General features: G+C 31.3%; 1 pseudogene; it reads left to right on the top strand.

Annotated features, from left to right (window-relative positions):
• Positions 1-801: 801 nt before the first annotated feature.
• On the top strand, positions 802-9,750 carry LOC114177388 (annotated as a pseudogene).
• The last annotated feature ends 15,169 nt before the right edge of the window (positions 9,751-24,919 follow it).

The raw sequence follows: 24,919 nt of genomic DNA on the forward strand, positions 1-24,919 counted from the left end.
ATTTTAATAAATCTATAAAATTCATATTTATTAAATATATTTCATATGTAAGATCTGTTGTTTAAACGGAAAAGGATGATATCAGAAAAATATATGCTCTAAAATATTGAGTATTTTAAATAAATAAAAACAAAAACATTAACGTGCCTTATTTAGTTCCGTGTTCTTGCAAGCAACTTTTTCTTCCACAAAAAACTAGGGTCCTGCCTACGGACAGCAACCTACGAATAACTATAGTAGGAGTAGGATGGTCATCCAACAGACAATTATCTTGATAATTCAAAAATATAACATTTTATGTCAAAAAATTAAAATATTAATATTTTTGTTGTGTAGTGATTATTTTTTTAATTTATAACAATGATATACATATATTTTAGTTTTATCTGTTTATTATATGTTTAATTTTTTTATTATCATATCATGTTATTTGTAAATTTATATTTTTTCTTTCTCTTTAAATATATACTAAATATTAATGTAAGTTTTTGGTATTCATAAATATTTTTCTTTACTTTACCGGTACAATAATGTGTCATCCTCCGAAGAAATATTCCTTTAGCTGAGTTTTGACTTAGGTTGTGAATTAAGTAACTATTTTATTCTTCTTATATCATACAGAGGTCGAATAAAACATCTTTCTAAATAGTTTAACATTCAATAATATACATAAAAATCAAGTTTTGCGCATTGGTTGATAAATCTAGTATCTACACTTTCGGATGTTAACGTTAAACTACATAGTACTACTTAAAGATTCCGCATTAAATTACACTTCTCATATCGACAACGAACCGACCATAGAAACCAAGTCTCTCAGCTCCTATTTCACTTTCAGCTTCTTCACTGTTGCTGCTCTTTTATTTTCAGAGTTTTCATGGTCTGAGAAAGTGAAACAGTGGAACACAAGGATGTTAACACTAAACTCCAGACTACTATATAAATGAAAGACTTCCCACTTCCATATAAACAACCAATCAAACCAACTCTTCTTACTCCTCTGTCCTAGATGCTCCCATTCATAATCTGCTCCCAACGCCATGGTCTGCAGATTCGAACCCGAAGTGGAGGCCATGATTATGAGGGTCTCTCCTACGCTGCTGAGGTTCCCTTTGTCATTCTTGACCTCTTCAACCTTCAACAAATCACAATTGACGTAGAAAACCAGCATGGGTTCAAGCTGGGGCAACTCTTGGTGAACTTTACTACGCGATTAGCCAGAAAAGCAAAACGCTAGGGTTCCCAGCGGGTGTGTGTGCCACTGTAGGCACTGGTGGCCACTTCAGTGGAGGTGGTTATGGATCCTTGATGTGTAAGTACGTTCTTGCCGCAGATAATTGTTAGAATTAATTGACGAATTAATTCTATTAGTGACTCATTTGAAATATTATAATGGGTCCAATTGTGATTTAAAAAAAATATAAATATTTATTGGTTATTATTATGGGAAGTGATAATAAAATAAAATAAAGATAAAGATAAAATAAAACCAATTTGATGGACGTTGGTTTATAAAAGGAATAGGGGTTCTGTCTCTGGCCATAAGGTTCTTTTCACTGTAACCCATCAAGAACGTGTGAGAAGAGAAAGAAAGGCAAAGAGATAGATTGAAAAACGGTGATTGAAGAGCACACAAGATTACAAATTTGAAGAACGCATATTCACAGGATCTCTCATGGATCAAGGTTAGTGCTCTATTATGTTTCATCGAGTGACTTAATTAGTTTTACATGTGGTATTAGAGCAAGATTGTAGGATTTATGATTCTCCTCTTATGACGTTTGTTTCCAATTTTTATGAACCCTAATTAAAGTTTTAAGGGTTATTTAAGTTTTTTCGCTGCCTTAAAAATTGAATACGAATGAACAGTACATGAATATATGCGTGAATAATGAATCTGAATCAATGAATCAATGAACAGTGGCATGATGCATGATTGTATTTTAATTGGCATTGATTGAAATTAAAAACCGTTACTGTTTGAAATGAAGCAAAGTGAATGGCATATTATTAGTGTGTGAACGTGTGCTGCCATTGTGTGAACGTGTACAATTGGAAGTTTCAGTTTTCCAATTTTGGTTTTTCTCCTGACGCACGAACACGAACGTGAATGGGTTGTAATTTATTAAGATTAAAGTCTAATGTTTTTATTGGATTATGTTATGAATAAAATTAATATTAATTATTTTTATTTATATAAATAATTAATAATTTTATTTTAATTTGTAATAATATTTATGTTTGTTATTGTTAAATTAAAATTAATGAAGATGCTATATAAAGTTTATAGCAATTAAATGTTTATTTATTTATTTATTTAAAATCAAGTATGATAAATTTTGTTAGTCACCAAAATTTTAAAGTTTATATGATTTCAAATTATTAATGTTTTTTATTTTAATTACCCATAGTATGAATGCTAAATTATGTATAATTAAATTTATGGGTTAATTAAAATTCATTAATTATAAGACATTTAAGGATCGCCCAAAGGTTGATTAATTGTTCTCATAATTAATGAACATGATTGTAGATAATTTTGTATGCGTCACTAGTTTTATTTATATAACCAAAGGTAGTAGGTGATTCTAGTTGATGCATATTTTAATTATCAATAATGTTATAATGTGATTAACATCATTATGCTTATGTTTGTGTATTAGCGGATCTCCCAAAGGAGAACATTAGTTAGAATGATTGTTTATATCTGAATCTGTTTTTACGTTTAGTTTTATGACTCAAAGCATTAATGTTAGACATGTGTTAATTGCAGTCTCTGTTCCGGTATCTTTACATGCGCATGCTTCGTCTGTTCCAGTCTTTAATGGGTTAAATTTCCCTAACTAGAGTGAGCAAGTCCAATTTCACTTAGGTGTGTTGGATCTTGATCTAGCTCTTCTAGTTGAAAAGCCGGCTGCTATCACGGATGCTAGTAGCAATGAAGAGAAAGTCCATTACAAAGCCTGGGTAAGATCAAACAGACTTAGCTTAATGTTTATGATAATGAGCATAGCAAGCAATATAAAGTCAGCTCTTCCCAAAACTGATGACGCAAAAGAATTTATGAAATTTGTGGAAGAGCGCTCCCAAACTGCTGATAAGTCTCTCGTTGGGACACTGATGAGTACGTTGACCACTATGAAGTTTAACGGTTCGCGTACTATGTATGAGCATGTGATCGAGATGACAAATATCGCAGCAAGACTTAAGTCTTTAGGAATGGCAGTGGATGAAGGTTTTCTCGTGCAGTTCATTCTGAACTCATTACTGTCTGAGTATGGTCCGTTTCAGATGAACTACAACACCATGAAAGACAAGTGGAATGTGCATGAATTGATGAATTGCACAGTATGCTAGTTCAGGAGGAGACCCGACTGAAGAACTTAGGAAGCCACTCTATTCAATATGTGAAGAATCAAGGAGCTGTTGGAAAGAAAGTTGCTAAGAAACATGGAAAGGGTAAAGGACCACTGAAGATTGACAAGTCCTCAACCAAAATCTAGAAGAAAAATGACAAATGTCATTTCTGCGGGAAGTCTGGACATTTCCAGAAGGACTGCATAAAGCGTAAGGCTTGGTTCGAAAAGAAAGGTGAGCATAATGCTTACGTATGTTTTGAATCAAACTTAACTGAAGTTCCCCATAATACGTGGTGGATTGATTCTGGATGTACGACTCATGTTTCTAATGTGATGCAGGGATTTCTTACAACCCAAACCATAAACCCAAATGAGAAGTTTGTCTTCATGGGCAATAAAGAGAAAGTTCCAGTGGAAGCGGTCGGGACTTATCGTCTAATCCTCGACATTGGATATCACTTAGACCTTATGAATACCTTTTATGTACCTAGTATCACTAGGAATTTAATTTCTTTGTCTAAGCTTGATATTGCTGGATATTCTTTTAAGTTTGGAAATGGTTGTTTCAGTTTAAGCGTACTTTTATGATTGGATCTGGTACACTTTATGATGGTTTATATAAATTGAATTTGGATAATTTATATGCTGAAACTCTTATGACTTTGCATCACAATGTTGGCACTAAACGTAGTTTAGTGGATGAACGATCTGCTTACTTGTGGCATAAACGTTTGGGACATATTTCCAAAGAAAGAATGCAAAGATTAGTAAAGAATGAAATCCTTCCGGATTTAGATTTTACTGATCTGAATGTGTGTGTGGATTGTATTAAAGGCAAACAAACTAAACACACAAAGAAAGGAGCCACGAGAAGCACTCAGCTTCTTGAAATCATACACACCGATATATGTGGTCCGTTTGATGTAAATTCTTTCAATAAAGAGAAGTACTTCATCACCTTTATTGATGATTTTTCGCGTTATGGACATGTCTATCTACTGCATGAGAAATCTCAGTCAGTAAATGCCTTGGAAGTTTATATAAATGAAGTGGAAAGGCAATTAGACAGAAAGGTGAAAATCGTAAGGTCTGATAGAGGTGGTGAGTATTATGGAAGATATGATGAAAGTGGACAACACCCTGGTCCATTCGCTAAGTTCCTTGAGAAACGTGGTATTTGTGCTCAATACACAATGCCAGGCACACCACAACAAAATGGTGTATCAGAAAGGCGTAATCGAACCTTAATGGATATGGTTAGGAGTATGTTAAGTAATTCATGTTTACCTGTATCATTGTGGATGTATGCTTTAAAGACTGTCATGTATTTGTTGAACAGGGTTCCTAGTAAAGCTGTTCAAAAGACTCCTTTTGAGTTATGGACGAATAGGAAACCCAGTTTGAGACACCTGCATGTTTGGGGTTGTCAGGCAGAAGTAAGAATATACAATCCGCAAGAAAAGAAACTGGATGAAAGAACAATCAGTGGATTTTTCATTGGTTATCCAGAAAAATCAAAGGGGTATATGTTTTACTGTCCTACCCATAGTACTAGAATCGTTGAAACTAGAAATGCTCGATTCATTGAAAATGGTGAAACCAGTGGGAGTGAAGCTTCATGAAATGTGGAGATTAAGGAAGTTAGAGTACAAGTTCCTATAACTAGTACTTCTTTATCAAGAGTTGTTGTTCCACATGTTGTAGAAACTCACAACAATCAAGAAGAACAACAAATTAATGATCCCGAGATTAACAATGAACCGATAGTAGAACAACCACAAGAAATAGTATTAAGAAGATCTCACAGAGATAGAAAGTCTGCTATTTCGAATGACTATGTGGTTTATCTACAAGAGTCAGAAAATGACTTAAGTATTGATAATGATCCAATTTCTTTTTCAGAAGCCATTAATGGTGATAATTCTGATAAGTGGTTAGATGCCATGAAAGATGAGCTTAAATCAATGACACATAATGACGTATGGGACCTTGTGGAATTGCCAGAAGGATGCAAAAGAGTTGGGTGTAAATGGGTCTTTAAGACTAAGCGTGACTCTCAAGGCAATATTGAACGTTACAAGGCCTGTCTTGTTGCCAAAGGTTTTACTCAGAAGGATGGCATTGACTATAAGGAAACATTTTCGCCTGTTTTTAAGAAAGATTCTTTTAGAATTATCATGGCATTAGTAGCTCATTATGATCTTGAGTTACATCAAATGGATGTTAAAACTGCTTTTCTGAATGGGGATTTAGAAGAGGATGTCTATATAGACCAACTGGTGGGGTTCGCTGAAGAAGGAAAGGAGCACATGGTGTGTAAACTTAAGAGATCGATATATGGACTTAAGCAAGCTTCTCGACAATGGTATCTTAAGTTCAGTGATACTATTGTGTCCTTTGGATTTAAGGAAAACACTGTTGATCGGTGTATATATCTGAAGGTCAGTGGGAGTAAGTTTATATTTCTGATTCTGTATGTTGATGATATCTTGCTTGCGACTAATGATCTTGCTCTATTAAGTGAGACTAAGAGGTTTCTCTCTAATAACTTTGAAATGAAAGATATGGGTGAGGCATACTATGTGATAGGAATAGAAATATTTTGTGACAGATCACAAGGACTGTTAGGTTTGTCTCAGAATGCATATATTAATAAAGTTTTAGAGAGATTCAGAATGGATAAATGTTCAGCATCTCCTGTTCCAATACAGAAAGGAGACAAGTTTAGTCTCATGCAATGTCCAAAGAATGATTTGGAACGGAAACAAATGGAAAATATCCCTTATGCATCTGTTGTTGGGAGTTTGATGTATGCTCAAACCTGTACGAGGCCAGATATTAGCTTTGCAGTTGGTATGCTTGGTAGATACCAAAGTAATCCAGGTCTGGAGCATTGGAAAGCTGCAAAGAAAGTTTTAAAGATACTTACAAGGAACAAAGAATCACATGCTTACTTATAGAAAATCTGATCACCTTGAGGTGATAGGTTATACAAATTCAGACTTTGCCGGCTGTGTGGATACAAGAAAGTCTACTTTTGGTTATGTGTATCTTTTAGTCGGAGGAGCAATTTCATGGAAAAGTGCGAAGCAGTCTGTCATTGCTGCATCCACCATGGAAGCTGAATTTGTGGCATGCTTTGAGGCCACAGTTCAGGCTAATTGGTTGCGGAACTTTATTTCAGGACTTGGAGTAGTCGACAGTATTTCCAAGCCGCTGAAAATTTATTGTGATAATTCCGCAGCAGTCTTCTTTTCTAAAAACGACAAGTATTCTAAAGGTGCTAAACATATGGAGTTGAAATACTTTGCCGTTAAAGAAGAAGTTCAGAAACGTAAAGTGTCAATAGAACATATTAGCACAGATCTTATGATTGCTGACCCTTTAACAAAAGGGTTACCGCCCAAATTGTATGCTGGTCATGTAAATAATATGGGCATTATGTCTACTAGTGAATGTTAAATGTTGAATGTTAATGTTTTTTTTAATGTTTATGTGACACTCTGAGCTCCTTAATGTATAAATTTCTGAAATCTGTGTTTTCTTCTTTATGTTTATGCATGCAAATTATGATGAAGAAAACAAATTATGTTATGTTATTGCTTTGTAAAATGACATTATGTTTGAACCCATTATTGACTTCTCTTTTTTAAGGTCATATTAAGGAGAAAGGGATGATATAGTAGTACATGGAAGGGATCATGTCGATCAAATGATGTGTGACTGCCATGACTCTTATTATGTCTGTATCTTTAATTATGAATAATGATGGAACCAATTTATGCAAGGTCTTTTATTGCGCATTATGTTTATGTATTAAATCACATAATGTTATGACATCATATGAGTCAAGTGGGAGAATGTTAGAATTAATTGACGAATTAATTCTATTAGTGACTTATTTGAAATATTATGATGGACCCAATTGTGATTTAAAAAAAAATATATAAAGACTTATTGGTTATTATTATGGGAAGTGATAATAAAATAAAATAAAGATAAAGATAAAATAAAACCAACTTGATGGACATTGGTTTATAAAAGGAATAGGGGTTCTGTCTCCGGCCATAAGGTTTTTTTCACTGTAACCCATCAAGAACGTGTAAGAAGAGAAAGAAAGAGATAGATTGAGAAACGGTGATTGAAGAGCACACAAGATTACAAATTTGAAGAACGCATATTCACAGGATCTCTCATGGATCAAGGTTAGGGCTCTATTATGTTTCATCGAGTGAGAATCATAAATCAAAGATCCTTAATTAGTTTTACAATAATATCATAGATGCTCACATAATAGACGTGAATGGTAATCTTCTTGACAGAAAAGCCATGGGTGAGGATCTGTTTTGGGCCATCAGAGGAGGTGGTGGAGCAAGCTTTGGAGTCATCGTGGCTTGGAAGATAAAATTAGTTCCAGTTCCATCAACTGTGACAGTGTTCAATGTTTCAAGGACATTAGAAGAATATGAAACCGATATTATTCAAAAGTGGCAGCTTGTGGCGAATAAATTGGACAAGCGCATATTCCTTAGGATGGACTTGGCAAGGGCAAATTCAAGTGAACATGGAAAGCAAACAATACAAGCCAATTTTGTGTCCGTGTTTTTGGGAGGTGTAGAAGAGTTTAATTCCATTGATGCAAAAGAGCTTCCCAGAGTTGGGTTTGGACAAAAAAGACTGTACTGAGACGAGTTGGATTGGGTCAGTTGTTTTCATGAATGCTGGGTTCAGTGGATCTAGAGACCTTGAAGCCATTGAAGTTTTGGTGAACAGAACTCGAACTCGTGTGAAGAACTTCAAAGGGAAATCTGATTATGTGAGCAAACCAATTCCTCTTCATGGATTACGAGGGTTATGGCGCTTGCTTTATGACGATGGCATTGAATATGGTCAACTTCAATTTGCCCCTTATGGAGGCATAATGGATGAGATTTCTGAATACATATTTCATATTCAATATATTGCCACTTGGCTTGAGGAAGGCGACGAGACTGCGCAAAGACACATGAATTGGACTAGAAGAGTGTATAAATATATGGAACCTTATGTTTCAAAGTCTCCCAGAGCTGCATATCTGAATTACAGAGACCTTGACATTGGGGTAAATAACAATGGCTACACCAGCTACCACCAAGCCAGCATTTGGGGTCTCAAGTATTTCGGTAGCAATTTTAGGAGATTGGTAGAAGTGAAGACCAAGGTTGATCCTCATAACTTTTTTAGAAACGATGGGCGAGGATCTATTTTGGGCCATTAGAGGTGGTGGTGGAGCAAGCTTTGGGGTCATCGTGGCTTGGAAGATAAAATTAGTTCCAGTTCCATCAACTGTGACAGTGTTCCAAGTTGCAAGGACATTGGAAGAAAATGCAACGGAGATTATTCATAAGTGGCAGCGCGTGGCAAACAAATTTAACGAGAGCATAACCATGAAGGCCAACATGGTAAGGATAAATTCAAGTAAAAGTGGGAATCCAACAGTAGAAGCGCAGTTTATATCGTTGTATCTTGGACGTGTTGATGAGCTGATTCCCATGATGCAAAAGAGCTTCCCGGAGTTGGGTTTGGTGAGAGAAGAGTGCACTGAGATGAGTTGGATAGAATCGATTCTGTGGAAGGCTGGATTCGCAAACGGTGAACCCACCGATGTTTTGCTGAACAGAACTCAATTAATCGGTTTGTTGTTTTTCAAAGCAAAATCTGATTATGTGAGAGATCCTATTCCAGATGATGGGTTAGAAGGATTATGGCCTTTCTTTTATGAAGATGAGGCTAAAGATGCTTACATTCAATTCACTCCCTATGGAGGAAGGATGGATGAGATTTCAGAATCCGAGACGCCATTCGCACACAGATCGGGCTACATATTCCACATTCAATACGGTGTGTATTGGGAAGAAAAAGGGGATGAGGCAGCTCAAAGGTACATGAATTGGATTAGAAGAGTGTATAAATATATGAAACCTTATGTTTCAGAGTCTCCAAGAGCTGCATATATGAATTATAGAGACCTTGACATCGGAGTTAATAACAATGGTTACACAAGCTTCAGCCAAGCCAGCATTTGGGGCTTTAAGTATTTTGGTAATAACTTTAACAGATTGGCACAAGTGAAGACAAGGGTTGACCCTCGAAACTTCTTCAGAAACGAACAAAGCATTCCTCCTCTTATCTCGAAGGGGGACACAAATAAACCTTCTTGGGTGCCATTATAAACAAAGCTACTTTGTTATTTTACTCTTATAGGTGTTAATTAAGCGCATGCGATGGTATGAACATTAATCTTTTGGTAATTTTTTCAGTAGTGCATTTTATCTACTTATCGGTGTTAAAACAAAGATACTATTTAGAACATTACTCTTATGGTAATGTTGTCATTAGTGTATCTTATCTGCTTATAGATGTATATAAGTCTATTCTAAGAAAACTCGCTTTGAAGCTTTCAAAGGGCATCTTAGAGTTTTCATATGTAAGTGTTTTCTATTAAATAATGATAAATCTTGGGTTTACCGGTAGTTAATGAGTTAGCCGTTTTGGGTACAGTACACCATTTTTTACTTTAGACCATATTGAACTAGTTTACATGTACAAAAGTGTTGCCTAAATATAACCACAAATATATATATATATATATATATATATATATATATATATATATATATGTCACTAGTGCAAAATTGCATTTTTACCTCGCCTTATAGGTCTCGATTGGCAAGGAATCGAAGTATATAACAGCGCGGTGACATTTTTGCAATTCCAGGCAACTTTTATGCCTCAATTCAAGAAAAACCCGAAGCCAAAAGGGGTTATAGGCTTCAGTTCGAAAAAAACCGGTGCCAAAAGGTGCTTATATGCTTCGGTTGAACAGACCCGAAGCCAAAAACGTGGCTAGAAATTTCAAAAATGCCACTAGTCGTTACGTCTTTGGCCTCGGGTGGCACTGAACCGGGGCCAAATAGGGCTATATGCCTCGGTTATTAATTGAACCGAGGCCATATAGTTTCATTAGGGCATAAAAAGGTGAACCCCTCTACTTCTTCCTCGCGCGCGCTGCATCTCCTCCATCTCTCTTTGCGTCTCGCTAGTCTCCTGGATCCCCTCTCCCTTTCACCTCACGCATGAACCCTAGCGACAACACCGGTCACCGCCAGGAGCTTAGTCGGCAGCGACACATCTTCTCTTCCTTCCTCCCCATCGCAAGATAATGGCGGCTTCTTGCTCGCGTGACTGCACGACAGCGCCGATCCCTCTCACGGCTGCGCAGCCCTGCCTACCAGGGACTACGTCAACGATTCCAACCATCATCGGCGTCCACGCCGGCGCGCATTCGTCTCCAAACCTTAACTCTCTTCTTTCGCACGAGAGAAACGTCCTAGGTCCTGTGACTCGTTGCCACCACGCCAGCCACCGAGACTGGGTCCGCAAGCACCAAGGAAACCAGCCCTCCGGCCACCGCGACAACGACTGCTTCTGTACGAGACTCTGACTCGTCGGCGGCTATGCCGTTGGCGATTTTCTTTCTTATTTGTTTCTCTATTTCTGATTTGTTTTTGGGTGTGAACGATTGGGGAAGATGAAACGTGAGAGTTTTGTGCTGGGATAGGGTTTTGATCCGGTGTGATGTTGTATTGCAGGGATGGAGTTGTGATTCTAGTGTTTTGCTTGTATGTTCTGTTTGCAGGTTGGAATGGTGTTGTGATGCTGAGGTGGTGGTTCTACGAATGAGAGTGTTGCGGGAAGGTGGTGATAACTAGAGGAATTGGTTTGCGGCAGCTGAAGAAATGAATGGTAATCATCCTGATTGTGTTATGAGAAGGGAGGACAAGGAGAAAACGATTGATGATGATGAACAAAGGAGCATGCTGTGTTGTTTTGACTTTCACTTATGTTTGATGTAGCAAAATTTGTGAGAATCTTAGGTTATCCGTTAAACCTCTCATCAACAACATGCACACGGACATGTCTCAGGTAATTCTGATTTCCTTGCATAGCATCTAGTGTTAATGCACAATGAGGAGCATCTGTTTTCTCAGTTTGAACCAATTCCACAGCACTAGAATTGTTGGACTTAGAGAGTTTACAAGTGGCATTAGTGTTTTGTATGTGCTCTCCGTCATCTAACTCGTGATTTTGAAGGTCATGAGTAATAAAAGATTGATCTAGAGTTGTTACCTCTTTTATTGAGGGTATAAACTCCCTCAAGGGACATGGATTTGTGAGTGGCAGTGATATAGATGAAGCAGGTGGGTCTTGGAGAATGGTAAATAGTTTTGAAGTGCTTTGGTGAGTCGCGAAAAATTTAATTAAAAAAAATATTTTTACCATATGGCTTCGATTCTCGTGGAGCCGAGGCAGAAAAGGAACCCTATGGCTCCGGTTCATTTAGAACCGAGACATAAAAGGGACTCTATGGCTTCAGGTAACAACTGAGGCCAAAAGGGGATACCTTTTGGCCTCGCCCCAATATGCCTCGGTTCCAGACCCGAGGCAAAATAAGGAAAATAATCGGGGCAAAAAGTCGTTATTACACTGGTGTGTATGGCTTAAAACTACTAAATGTCACATTTTACAAATTGTTGATTATTTAGGCAACATTTTTTTACAAGTTGCCCATAGAAAATGTGGGCAAAACAATAAAATTGCGGCCTCTTGCTTCTGTTGTTTCCTTATCAGTTGTACTATGCACTATAAATTTTCTTCATACCTATATATTAGGCAACAATGACATGACAACAACTAGAAAACCATTGCGTAAAATAACAATAGGCTAAAAAACTTTTTATTGTTGCTCATATAGTGAGTTTTGTTTGCCTTAAACCTAGAGAGCATACAAAGAAAATGTTGTATATTTGTTCTAAGAAATATGGTAGAAAATGTTCATAGTTATAGGCAACAATTGTTAAAATGTAGATAGTTTAGACCATATCTTTAACATTGTGATAATTTAACTTTAAATATTTTTAAATTGCAATCATGTTACTAGTTAAATTATTGTAAGATGAATAAATTATCTTGTGGTGGAGGATAGCTCGGTCAAGTCACAATCAAATTATGACACTTTGGTTACTACAATCTTAAGAAGAAAAGAGTTAAACTTTAATTATTAGCTATAACTTTTAACTTAATGGTATGAAATAACATGTTGGCTAAAAAGTGTGGTCTATTATTTTCTTCTAAGACAATGGTTTTCAAAACTTAAAGTGTTGTTTTTTAGCAATGACCATGGCTGTATGTTCCACGTTTAGACCACGATTTTTTTACTTTAGGCAACATGTTATTTCATATTCCACCCGACATTTATATTTATATTCTCTATGTTTTTAAATACATAATAATCTCTCGTATACTAATACTTACATCTAGGATATATTAAATTCTTTTGAATATGTTATTATATTATAATTATATATAAATACAATAATAAATTAATAATTTTTTATATTTATGTATTTTTTATAATTATTTATTTTACCTATTGAAACAAAGAAACACAATTTTTTATAAGATAATTTATAATTGAACGATAATTAGAGTGAAATATATGATTTACATTGCTCGTAAGTTACCATGATATATTTGTGGTTAGATGTGACTCACATGAGAAAAATTGTTAAAAATTTAAATATGAGTTAGAAGTTACATATTGAATTGAGATTAACAAAATGATCAATATATATAAGAAGAAAAACTCTGTTTTAGAGAAAAGTTCTAACAAATCTTATTTTCTTTTTGTTATCTCTAATCAAAAAATGGTTTTATAACCATTAGATTCTCGCAGTGGTAGACGTTAGTGTTTTGTTTGGTCGAACAGATGCATATATAACACTCTTCATATAACTTCATTTGATAAGTTTTTTTTTTTCGGGTTTTTTTTTGTTTACAAATGATAAGCACACGTAATCTAAAGCATTTCATGGAGTCGAACACTTATAAATGTTAATCATGTGTGTCTATCTCTTATTTTCATACCAGATGGTCTAACTATGAAGTTTCTACGTAAAAAATCTTGAATACCTAAAGTTGTTCCACACAATCAATTTTTACGAAAAGGGGGAATGTGAGTCATGTGTAGATAGTCAGCTTGTTAGGTGCTACGCTTTACTCAATTTTTGGGAAAAACTATTTGACCAAAGTCTGATAAATCTTTGTTGGATTTGAAAACAAGAATCAAGTTCAATGTGAAGATCTTTATGATGATGATTGAAGAACAAGATGTGTTTAAAAAAAGTTTTTGTTTTGAGTGTTGTTTGAGTCTTTCGCACACGGTAAAATCTTTTATTCCAACACATAACCTATACTAAAATCAGTTGAACAATATGTTTTTTATATTAAAAATATATGTGAAAAGTTTTATGGATTTATTAATCAATTAAGTCTTCATGTTTTTTGTGGGTTTCCAAACCATGTTAATAGATTGTACCCTTAATAATGAATTAAAGCAAAGAAGTGAATACCATATCTCAAGATATTAATCAATTACACAATCTTTTGTAAGCAATTAAACGTATTTTACTACATTAAATACAAGCAAAATTAATCTTTCAATTATCACTTTTTAAAAAAAAAATTAATTGAGAGATAAATTTTTTATAGATAATTATTTTTTTTTATAAAATTATATAATTCTTAAATATTTTCTACAAAATTCTTATTATATTTAACTAAATTCTTAGTAAAAATATTTTATGCAGATAATATATTCAAATTAATAAACTCAATTGATTTATGTGATATTAATTTTTGATTTACATACATATTCACACAGATTTTAATATTTTAACATAAGTATTTCATAAGATTTACTAATATTCTATTCAATTATAACAACTAATTATAACAATAAACAATTATAACAATAAAATAAATTATCCTTATTCACAACTTCAATTTTATAAAAAAAATATTGATTCAATTCAAAAAATTTAACGATAAACGACCAAATTGAATTTTTTTTTTTCAAAAATAAAAATCAAATTAAGAACCGAAAAACCAACTTAATATTTTTGAACGAAAATAAGAACCAAAATAATAATTTAAAAATTGTTATATAAATTAGTAAAAACATTATATTATTTTTTATGATAATAAAAAATAATAAAATTATTTATTATTATTATAATTGTAAAATTAAATATAAATAATTTTTTTATTTTGTTGTAATTAATTTTCATTTATAATGATTAAGTTTAAAAAATCAATAAAAATAAAAATAAAGTATTAAATTAAACAAATAATTACTTTAAAGATAATATTAATAAAATAATTATTTTAATTTACAAAAATATTTAAAAAGTAAAATTGAAAAATAAACATAAACAATAAATTTTTTTTCCTTTACATATATAAATATAAATATATATTAAATTTTATAAATATTAAAAAATTGGGGAAGGTTCATGACCCTTTTATAGATCCGCCGGTGCCCATAATCGATAATTTGTTTTTAAATATGTGTTTGTATAAACAACTAAACCATTTTAATAAAAAAACCCTTAATCACACTAATTTATGGACCTGAAACATGAAACCGATTGATCGAAAATTGCCAAATACGTATATATTTGACCACATATATAACTAATGGAATTTACTGTTTCTCCTCGTTTACCACAAAACATTTCTCTGTTTCATCATCTGCCACGGAATCGTAAGACACAAAAAGTAATCCATAAAATAAAAGTGCAACATATTAACAAATGGAGAATCTCATCAGCATTTTAGTTCTTCCTGAATATTACATCTCATCTACAGTCAAAGGCTATACATTATTGGTATAAACACGTGTTAACTCTGAAATGGTACGGAAAAACTGAGAATAGTTGCCATAAACACGTCCAAAGAACTGTTGAAGATTAATGAAATCAAAGGACTTCCTCTGAACCACATGTTTTCACAACAAAAGGAGCATTCAACTTTTCTTATCCTAAACAACGTGAAACAGAACCAAGAAAATATTGGAATTGTGGAACATTTTCATCCGCAGAAACCTAGCTTGCAAAAGGTAGAAAGACAGAAACAAGTGACAATTAAGTTCATCTAGTGGGACTTGTCTTGTGGCAGAAATACAAAACCCAACACCAACATCATACCAACCAATATGGGAATATACCATAATGGAAAAACAAAATTAATAATTAAACATTTCATTTTGGCTAAGCTTCTTGCTCGCAGTGGGTAGCAAAGAAAGAAGATTGATCCTTTCCATATATGTTGTTAACTTTATAATAAAAATATTATTCTTAATAATAACATTTATTATTTTTAACGATAATATTATAATAATAATATTATTATTATTATCATAATTATTCTATTACTATTGTCTCGGTTAAAGAAGAACAAAAACATATTTAAAAACATTATCATTTTTGCAATTTCAATAAATTTTTATGTTTTCGAATAACCGAGACATAAAGGGTTTTCTATCTTGATTCTAACATAATTGAGGCATAATGTCTTTCAAAAATTTTAAATTCACGTTCTTTTGTTTTGTTTTTATTTAACTTCAGAGGATTAGGCCTCGGCTCCCCCAAACTGAATCTTTAAAGTTATTTTGTCTTGGTTTCATGTTACCCGAGGGAGAATGGTCAGAATTGAATTGGACTTTATGCCTTGGTCTTCCTTAGAACAGAGGCATAATTGCCCTTTATGCCTCGGTTTAAAATAACCGAGGCAGAAATTTAGGTTAGAAATCTCCAATTTCAGAACGCACTATTCTTTGTAAGATCCGAGAAAATTAAAAAAATAAATAAATATTTATTTAATAAATGTGACCTTGCAGAAATCCTTAAGTTAATTAATGTGGAGAGTAAAGACAAGAAATAGTACTAGTTTAAGTGGTTAAGGGTACTTAGTTGTATTAAGAGTACTTGGGTTCAAGTGATGTGTATGCCAATTGTTTATTTTTAATAAAATACTGGACCGTGTGATTCATAATATAATCCTAGATGTATGGGAATTATCATGAAAAATGAATTGGTTGTGTAATTGTTTTAAAATTGTGTGGTTGGGGATTCAAATCTTGGGGGATGTGAAATAGGTTCTTTTTTCCAAATCCTTTTTTTTGCATGGAGGAGAATGGTCAGAAAATCCTAGACGTCATATGGTTAAGAAACCACAATGTAATGGTCGTTAAATAAGCATTAAAGTCCTTTTATTTATTTTCGTTTTTCTATGCCATTGATCCTAGTTAAAGTAGTTAAGATCATTTTTTAGATAGGATAGTAGATTTTAGAGACTACCAAAGGGTGAGGGGTTGTGGAGAGAGTATTCCGAGTGCGTAAACAAGGCTAAGAAACGCTGGTGCGTGTTCTTGAGTGGACGCTTTCATGGAACAAAAGTACCTCTAGGAAATTTTGCAATCTTGAGCAAGGGAAACCAGGTTAGGAGATTGTCATTTCTTGCTTAAATGATATTATCTGTAATTGCATTATATATTGATGTTTGAAAGTCGTCTCCTGAAACAAATTCTTTTATCGTTTAACCTCTTGATGGATGTTTGTTGTACGTGGTTTTAGAGAAAATATGTGTGTGCTTGTGGTTTCCGTTGTATTGAGTTCTCTATATGATCCAATCACTGTAGTGGTTAATATGATTCTTCTTTTATGTTTTGCATGATGTTTAGAGTTTTTCTCCTAAATATGACACATTTATTATTATTATTATTATTATTTATTATTATTATTATTATTATTATTATTTTATTTTACTATTATTATTGTTATTATTATTCTTATCATTGTTGTTTTTACTATTATTATTATTATTATTATTATTATTAATATCAAGATTATTATAATATAACTATTATTCTTATTATTATTATTATATATTTTATTTTATTTTAATATTATTATCATTATTATTATTTTTTATTACTATTATTATTATTTTTTATTGTTATTACTATTATTATTATTATTTTATTTTAGTATTATTTTTATTATTATTATTATTTTTATTATTATTTTTATTATTATTTTTATTATTATTCTTATTATTATCATTATTATTATTTTCATTTTATTTTATTTTATTATGATTATTATTATATTATTTTATTATTATTATTTTTTTATCATTATTATTATGTTATTTGACTATTATTATTATTATTATTCTTATCATTATTATTATTATTATTATTATTACTATTATTATTATTATAATTATTATTCTTCTTCTTATTATTATTATTAATCTAATTTAATATTATATTATTATTATTATTTATTATTAGTATTACTATTATTATTATTATTTTTTTTTATTAATTTTTATTTTATTTTATTTTACTATTATTATTATTAGTATTATAATTATAATTATAATTATTATTATTTATATTTTTATTATTATTATTTATGTTTACTACTTTTATTATTATGATTATTTTATTTTATTTTAATATTATTATTATTATTATTATTTTTATTATTATTTTCATTTCATTTTATTTTATTATGATTATTATTATATCATTTTATTATTATTGTTATTTTTATCAATGTTTTATTTTATTTATGATTTTGTGATCATTATTATTGTTTCATTATTATTGCTTTATTTTATTGTTATTATTATTATTTTATTATTATTGTTTTATCTTATTAGTATTATTTTATTATTATTATTTTTTTATTTTATTTTATTATTAATTTCATTATTATTATTTGTGTTCTTATGGTTTCGTTTATTATTATTATTATTATTATTATTATTATTATTATTATTATTATTATTATTATTATTATTATTATTATTATTATTATTATTATTATTATTATTGTTATTGTTGTTGTTTTTGTTGTTTTTATTATTTTCATTGCTATTTTATTGTCTGTGCGATATTTTGGAGCAATGGTTATGTGTTCTTCCTATTTTGTATGTTGTTTAGTTGTCAGGATTGTGTTAGGTATAACACTTTGTTTTGATGATTTTTTATGAATTTATAAAGGGATAGATGTGTGCTTATACCTTAATGATGCATTTGAGTTGTGATATTGTAAATTTGAGTATACGAAGTATATGAATGCGTATTTTAGTTTCTGGATGTTTGAGAATTGAATTGTTGGATGCTAGAAATTGAATTAGAGTACCTAAAACAGTAGTGTCACATTACTGGTGTAGCGCTTGCTAGTGCAGAGTGAACTGCCAGGCGATAGCAAGAAATAGGGAAGCCTAGTGTGTCGTGGCGCCCGACAATGTTGTGGAACCGTTAAGCGGTCTGCACTGCCATTTCGCCTGATGGCGCTTAAGTTGCGCTAGACAATAGAGCAAGTGGCAAGGTGCGTTTATGATGCATTTTGCATGACTTGTTGTGTTGGGTCTGGTCTGGGATATGCTTGACCGTATCACAAGCGGATAGGTTCGTGATTGGTGTTGGAACGCATGATTAATATGAGCAAGGAGGTTTATATTAATGATACTCTCGTGTGAGGATACGAGCGGGGATGGTCGGACGTTCCGTGCTCACACTTGAGAATTGTTGCGAGCGAGTAGGTTCGTAGTTGGATGGATCACGCGTGTTGGACTACGGACGGTGAGGTCCGTAGAGTTAGACTGCGAATAAGGAGGTTCATAGAGTTGGACCACGAGCGGGCAGGTTCATGGAAACATTGAACTCCCTAATACCAACTTGAGTGCGTATCTTGTATAGGGCAGTGTGTTTTTCTTAATTTTGTTTTAATGTGTTGAGATGTGGACTTGGACCAGGAGATGATTGACTGTGTCATGAGCGGGTATGTTCATGGCTAGTGGTGAACACATGATAATATGAGCAGGAGGTTCATATTATGATGCTCTTGTGTGAGGATACGAGCGGGGGGTGTATGCCAATTGTGTGTTAATTATTTTTAATAAAATACTGGACCGTGTGAGTCATAATATAATTCTAGATGTATAGGAGTTATTATGAAACATGAGTTGGTTGAATTGGTTGTGTATTTGCTTTAAAATTGTGTGGTTGTGGGTTCAAATATCGAGGGATGTGAAATAGGTTTTTTTGCCAAATCTTTTTTTTTTTGGCATGAAGGAGAATGGTCAGAAAAACCTAGTCGTCATAAGGTTAAGAAACCACAATGTATGGTCCTTGAATAAGCTTTAAAGTGCTTTTATTTAATTTCGTTTTTCTATGCCATTGATCTTAGTTAAGGTAGTTAAGATCATTTTTTAGATAGGAAAGTATATTTTAGAGACTACAAAGGGTGAGGGGCTATGGAGAGTGTATGTTGAGTGCGTAAACGGGGCTAGGAAACGTTGGTGCGTGTTTTTGAGTGGACGCCTTCGCGGAACAAAAGCAACTCTAGAAAGAATATTGTGTTGTGTCTAGTCCATCACTAATTAGCTTCAACTTAGCTACAATATTATGTTGTGTCTAGTCTCTCGCTAATTAGCTACAACTTAGCTACGATATTATGTTGTGTCTACTCCCTCATTAATTAGCTTCAACTTAGCTACAATATTATGTTGTGTCTAGTCCCTCGTTAGTTAACTAGAATATTAGTTTGTCACTAATCCTTCACTAATTAGCAACAAATTAGTGACCAATTTTTTGTTGTTGCTAATTTCCCTCATAAATCAGCAAATTTGTTGTAGTGTGTACATACCGAACTTGGAAGCTTAGATGACCAATACAGTAAGGAATCAACGATAAAAATTGCAATGTTCTAACGAGAGCGTGATGAATTGGTGAATGAGAATGTGGTAAGAAAGGAAAACCTCAATAAGTTCAAAGTTGAGCTTGACAGTTTGTAAAGTGAGGACATAAAGAATACCAAGAAAATTGAGGAGTTACAACAAGAGGTGGTGCAATCGCACGAGACGGGAAAGGTGGCAGCGGTTATGATGTCAAGGGTGACAAACTTGGAGACAAACGTGACCAGGTAAAAACACAATATGATATCGGAGAACTATGTTTCATCGTGCAACACGCAGAGAGTGTGTGGATGGAGCTCGATGTGAAAAAAAGTGATGCAATCAAGAATGTTATTGAAGGCAATACACAAGATCATGGAGAAGCTTAATTGGGTACTTCAAGAAAGAGTAAAGAGTCTCAGCGTGGAGAATCAAATATGGAGGGAGTTGGCATAGAACAATATGAAAGAGGAACTTGCCCATGTTAGTGAGGAGAACTTCCATCACGATAGGGTCGTCCCTAGTAAGTTAAATTCTGGAAGCAACAATCGAAGATAAGAGCAGGTGAAGGAGAATGAAATAAGGGGAAACATAAACCGAAACGATGGTGTTGTGGTAAGAAAGATGTGCAATGAGTGTGAGGACAAGCATTGTAAGGAAGAAGAAACAAATAAAAAATGAGATGAAACTGTAGTGACAAGTGGTTGTAGCAGGGTTGACAATTATACTGATTTATGTGTGCCATGGAAAATTGAGGTATTTTCATATGGTCAAAGAGTGACCCATTTATAATTGGAAAATGAGCTAGGGGTGACAATGTGGGCTTGGCCTGTTGGGTCAGCTTGTAGGCCCGTTGAAAAAATGAAGGGAACTAGCTCGCATGACTCGCAACTTGCGCGGGTTGGCCTGTGGCCTGCATAAAAAAAAACTTGTACTTGTGTATATTGGTTACTTTCCTTCTGGACTTCTGCAAAAAAAAAAACAACAATTTTTTTTTTTGAAATTACACGTGTTCGTCACGTGGCCGCCATGTGTTCTAAGATGTCAGTCCAGTCAGCATCATCGTTATACACATCACCTAAAAGTTAACACCGTCTGTTTTGGAGTACGAATTCCATACATTACTAACTTATAAGAACTAATTTTGTATGAATTAGGAAGGAGGAACAAATTCTAATTTCCCATGTAAGTAGATAAGTTTGGATTTTCTATTGATTTTTCTCTATTGTTCCTCTGTTGTACTTTTAAAACACATTGATAGTCATTAATTTTAAAATTTCGAAATATATTAAAATCATCTTTAAAGTATCAGAACGATGTGTTTTTAATATTTAGTAGAAAACAGTACAAAAAACTCAACAAAAAAATCAGACTCTAAGTAGAACGACTAAAAATATACTTCTCCTTTAATATAATTAAAAAGTTATTAGTTACTTGTAAAAACACACATGTTATTATTCGTTTATATATATATATATATTATTTCTTTCTTAATATATTTAAAAATTATTATAATAATGTGTAAATAAAAATTTTATTAAATTATAAAATAAATTCTATAAAAGTATAATTATAAAAATAAATATTTTTAAAATTTTGATGTTAGATAAATATTTTATTATTTATATAGTTTTTCTTTTACTATGAATAGTTATTTAAAATTTTGAAAAATAAAATTAGAAAAAGAAAGTGTGTACAAAAACGGGGTGCTGTCTATATCTTTCACATCATTAAAGATATATTTGGCTCTCGTTTTAACACGTTAATGAGAGTGATATGTCACTATTTTGGAGTTGTCATTTTCTCATTCTCAATTTGGTTCCTGTATTTTATTTTTTTTCTCAATTTAGTCCCAATTTTTGTAAAAATTGTGCAATTTTGTCCCTCTCCAAATTGAAACCAAATTTAATTTCTATGTAAATATGCACAAATATTTCTATCAAAATTGATATTTCAAGTAAATATTTTTAACAAGATTAAGTTTATTTTAATTTATATTTTACGTTAAACTTTATTTAAAATTGTTTTAAAGTTGTTAATAGAAAATAATGTTAATAAAAAAAATCATAAATTATATTGATATTTTATTACATTATACTTTAATATTGTTTTTTATTTGAATTTATATTTTAAATAATTTCATATTTTTAAAATGTGTAAAATTCAATAATTTCTATACAAATGTTTTAGTTAGTATAAAAGTAACAATTATATAATTTAAGAAAAATTAACTAGTTTATGTAACAATAAAAAAAAATTTAAAATTTGAAAACAATTTTAAGTAAAATTTAATGTGAAACAAATTTAAAGAAACTTGGTTTTATTGAAAATATATAATAAAAATATCAATTTGAATAAAAAAATCAAATTTAATAAAATATTTGTATAACATTTTATAATTTTTGTTTCAATTTGGAGGGGGACGAAATTGTATAATTTTTACAAAAATTGGGACTAAATTGAGACAAAAGATAAAATACAGGGACCAAATTGAGAATGAGAAAATGACACCTCCCAAATAGTGACACGTGGCACTGTCATTGCCACGTGGCACTGTCATTGCCACGTGGCACTGTCATTGCCACGTGGCACGATGTCAGCTTGACACGTGGCAAAATTTTAATTTTTTTAAATTTTTTTTAAAAATTAATAAAAAATAAAAAAAATTCAAAAAATTCAAAAAAAATTCAAAAAATCCAGAAGCTGACACGTGGCACCCTATTTAACACCGTTACTCCACCACTAACGGAAAGGACTTGATTGAGTCAAATTTCCCAAAACCAGATTGAGATAAAAAATAATTGAGGGATCAAATTCAAATTTTGCTACGAAAATGGGGACTAAAAGTATACTTTAATCTATATAATTTGATGTATTCTCTAAATATAAAAAAGTGAAAAAAGCACTGTGGGTTCATTTTATAATAAAAAATAATAAAAATATTATTATTACTTTAAATATAAAATTAAATATAAATCATTTTTATAATTTTACTGTAAATAATTTTATTTATTTTATTGATAATTTCTTAATAAAGAAAATAATTAAGTTTAAAATACTGCTAAATCGTAAAAAAATTAAATTTAAAAAAAATACTTAAAAGATAAAATTCTTACTTTAATAAATATTTTATATAAAAAATAAAATTGAAAAAGTAATTTAAACACAAAAAAGAAAAATTCCCTTTAGGTACAGATAATATATATCTTTCACGTAAAATAAATTTTGAGATTACTAATTAAAAAATATATTAGCTTACGCACACCCTATTTTACAAAAATATATTTTAAATCTTGCAACAAATTTGTATTACTATTTTTTAATATTGTTCCAGAAGGGATGTAATGGTGGTAATTTTTTAATTAATTATTATATATATATATATATATATATATATATATATATATATATATATATATATATATATATATATATATTCACTATCCTATAGCATTGAGCAATATAACCTTTTTTCCTTGTAATTAATCTCATTTTCATACAATATAAGAGTTAATCATGTATATATATATATATATATATATATATATATATATATATATATATATATATATATATATATATATATATATATATATATATATATATATATATATATATATATATATATTATATATATATATATGACCCAAATCATAGCATGTGAAACTACCATAATTGATGGAACAACCAACTAAGAGCTCCTGTTTCCTTTTAAGCCTCTGAAGGTTAGCTAACACATCAATCACCAAAGTTGATACCCCAGCCTTGGCCCATATGTATTTGTATTTGAAGTCTTTTTTCATGATTAATACACAAGACGCATCTCTAGTTGTTAATAGTTTGCTAACAAGTTAACTTTTCAAAAACTAGCTAAATGAGTAATAAGTAACAAAATTTAAATATCTTTTCTTACTTATCTTTATATATAGAGATCCAAACATATACATATACATGTGAGTATATGTTTACCAAAATAGAGTTGCATTGCTATTTTTTATAGTTTTTTCTCATATTATTATTTGTTTTTTCAATTTACTTGAATATAATAGAGTTTTTTTCGTATGAACTTTATTCAATGCTAAAACATGTAAAAAGAGTTCAAACCTCGAGAAGAAAGTTTAATTTTTATAGCTCAATCTTATGATGCCACTTTTGGTAACAATACAAATAACAGAATATAAATTAAAAAATTAAGTCGGTATGATGTATGTTTCCATTTCAAAAATTTTAATAGCATTAATAAATTATAATTAGACAAAAGGAGCGTTTAGCTTAACAAATTGGTACTACTTACTTATCTTTATAAATATTTTGAAAAATAATTATACCAATATGGTGTTTTTTCTTATCTATAACAATATATAAAGTGATATCCTTTTTTGTGTCCATATTTCATATTTTTACTTTTACTTTTTATTATTATTTTAAAAATTATTTTATAAATAGTTTATCTTTAATCGTTATTTTAAAAATCCCTTCTCAACCCGTTATTTTAAAAATCTCTTTTATCTTTAACAATTATTTTAAAAATCTCTTTTGTGCATATATTTTATTTTTCTAATTAACATCTAACAATTATTATAAAAATTAATTATATATTATTTATTGATCTTAACTCAAATCTTTATAAAAATTAAATAAATAAGAACACACAGACACAAAAATTCTTGCATGTGTGTTTGCTAGTAATTATTTAAGATTATCGATATGAGATGAACTTTGAAATTTGGAAAAAAGGTATGATCAGATCGGTGACCAGTCAATTTATTAAAATGATCTAATTCCAAGTATCATCTTGTTGTTCTCAAACAGAGAGGATGGCAGCAGTTTTGTAAACACATCTGCAGCTTGTGCACGACTTTCAATGTGCTCCAACTCTACATTTCCTTCTTTCACTTGTTTTCGGATGAAGTGAAATCGAACATCAA

Source organism: Vigna unguiculata, chromosome 3 (assembly GCF_004118075.2).
Source record: "Vigna unguiculata cultivar IT97K-499-35 chromosome 3, ASM411807v1, whole genome shotgun sequence".
Taxonomy (NCBI): domain Eukaryota; kingdom Viridiplantae; phylum Streptophyta; class Magnoliopsida; order Fabales; family Fabaceae; genus Vigna; species Vigna unguiculata.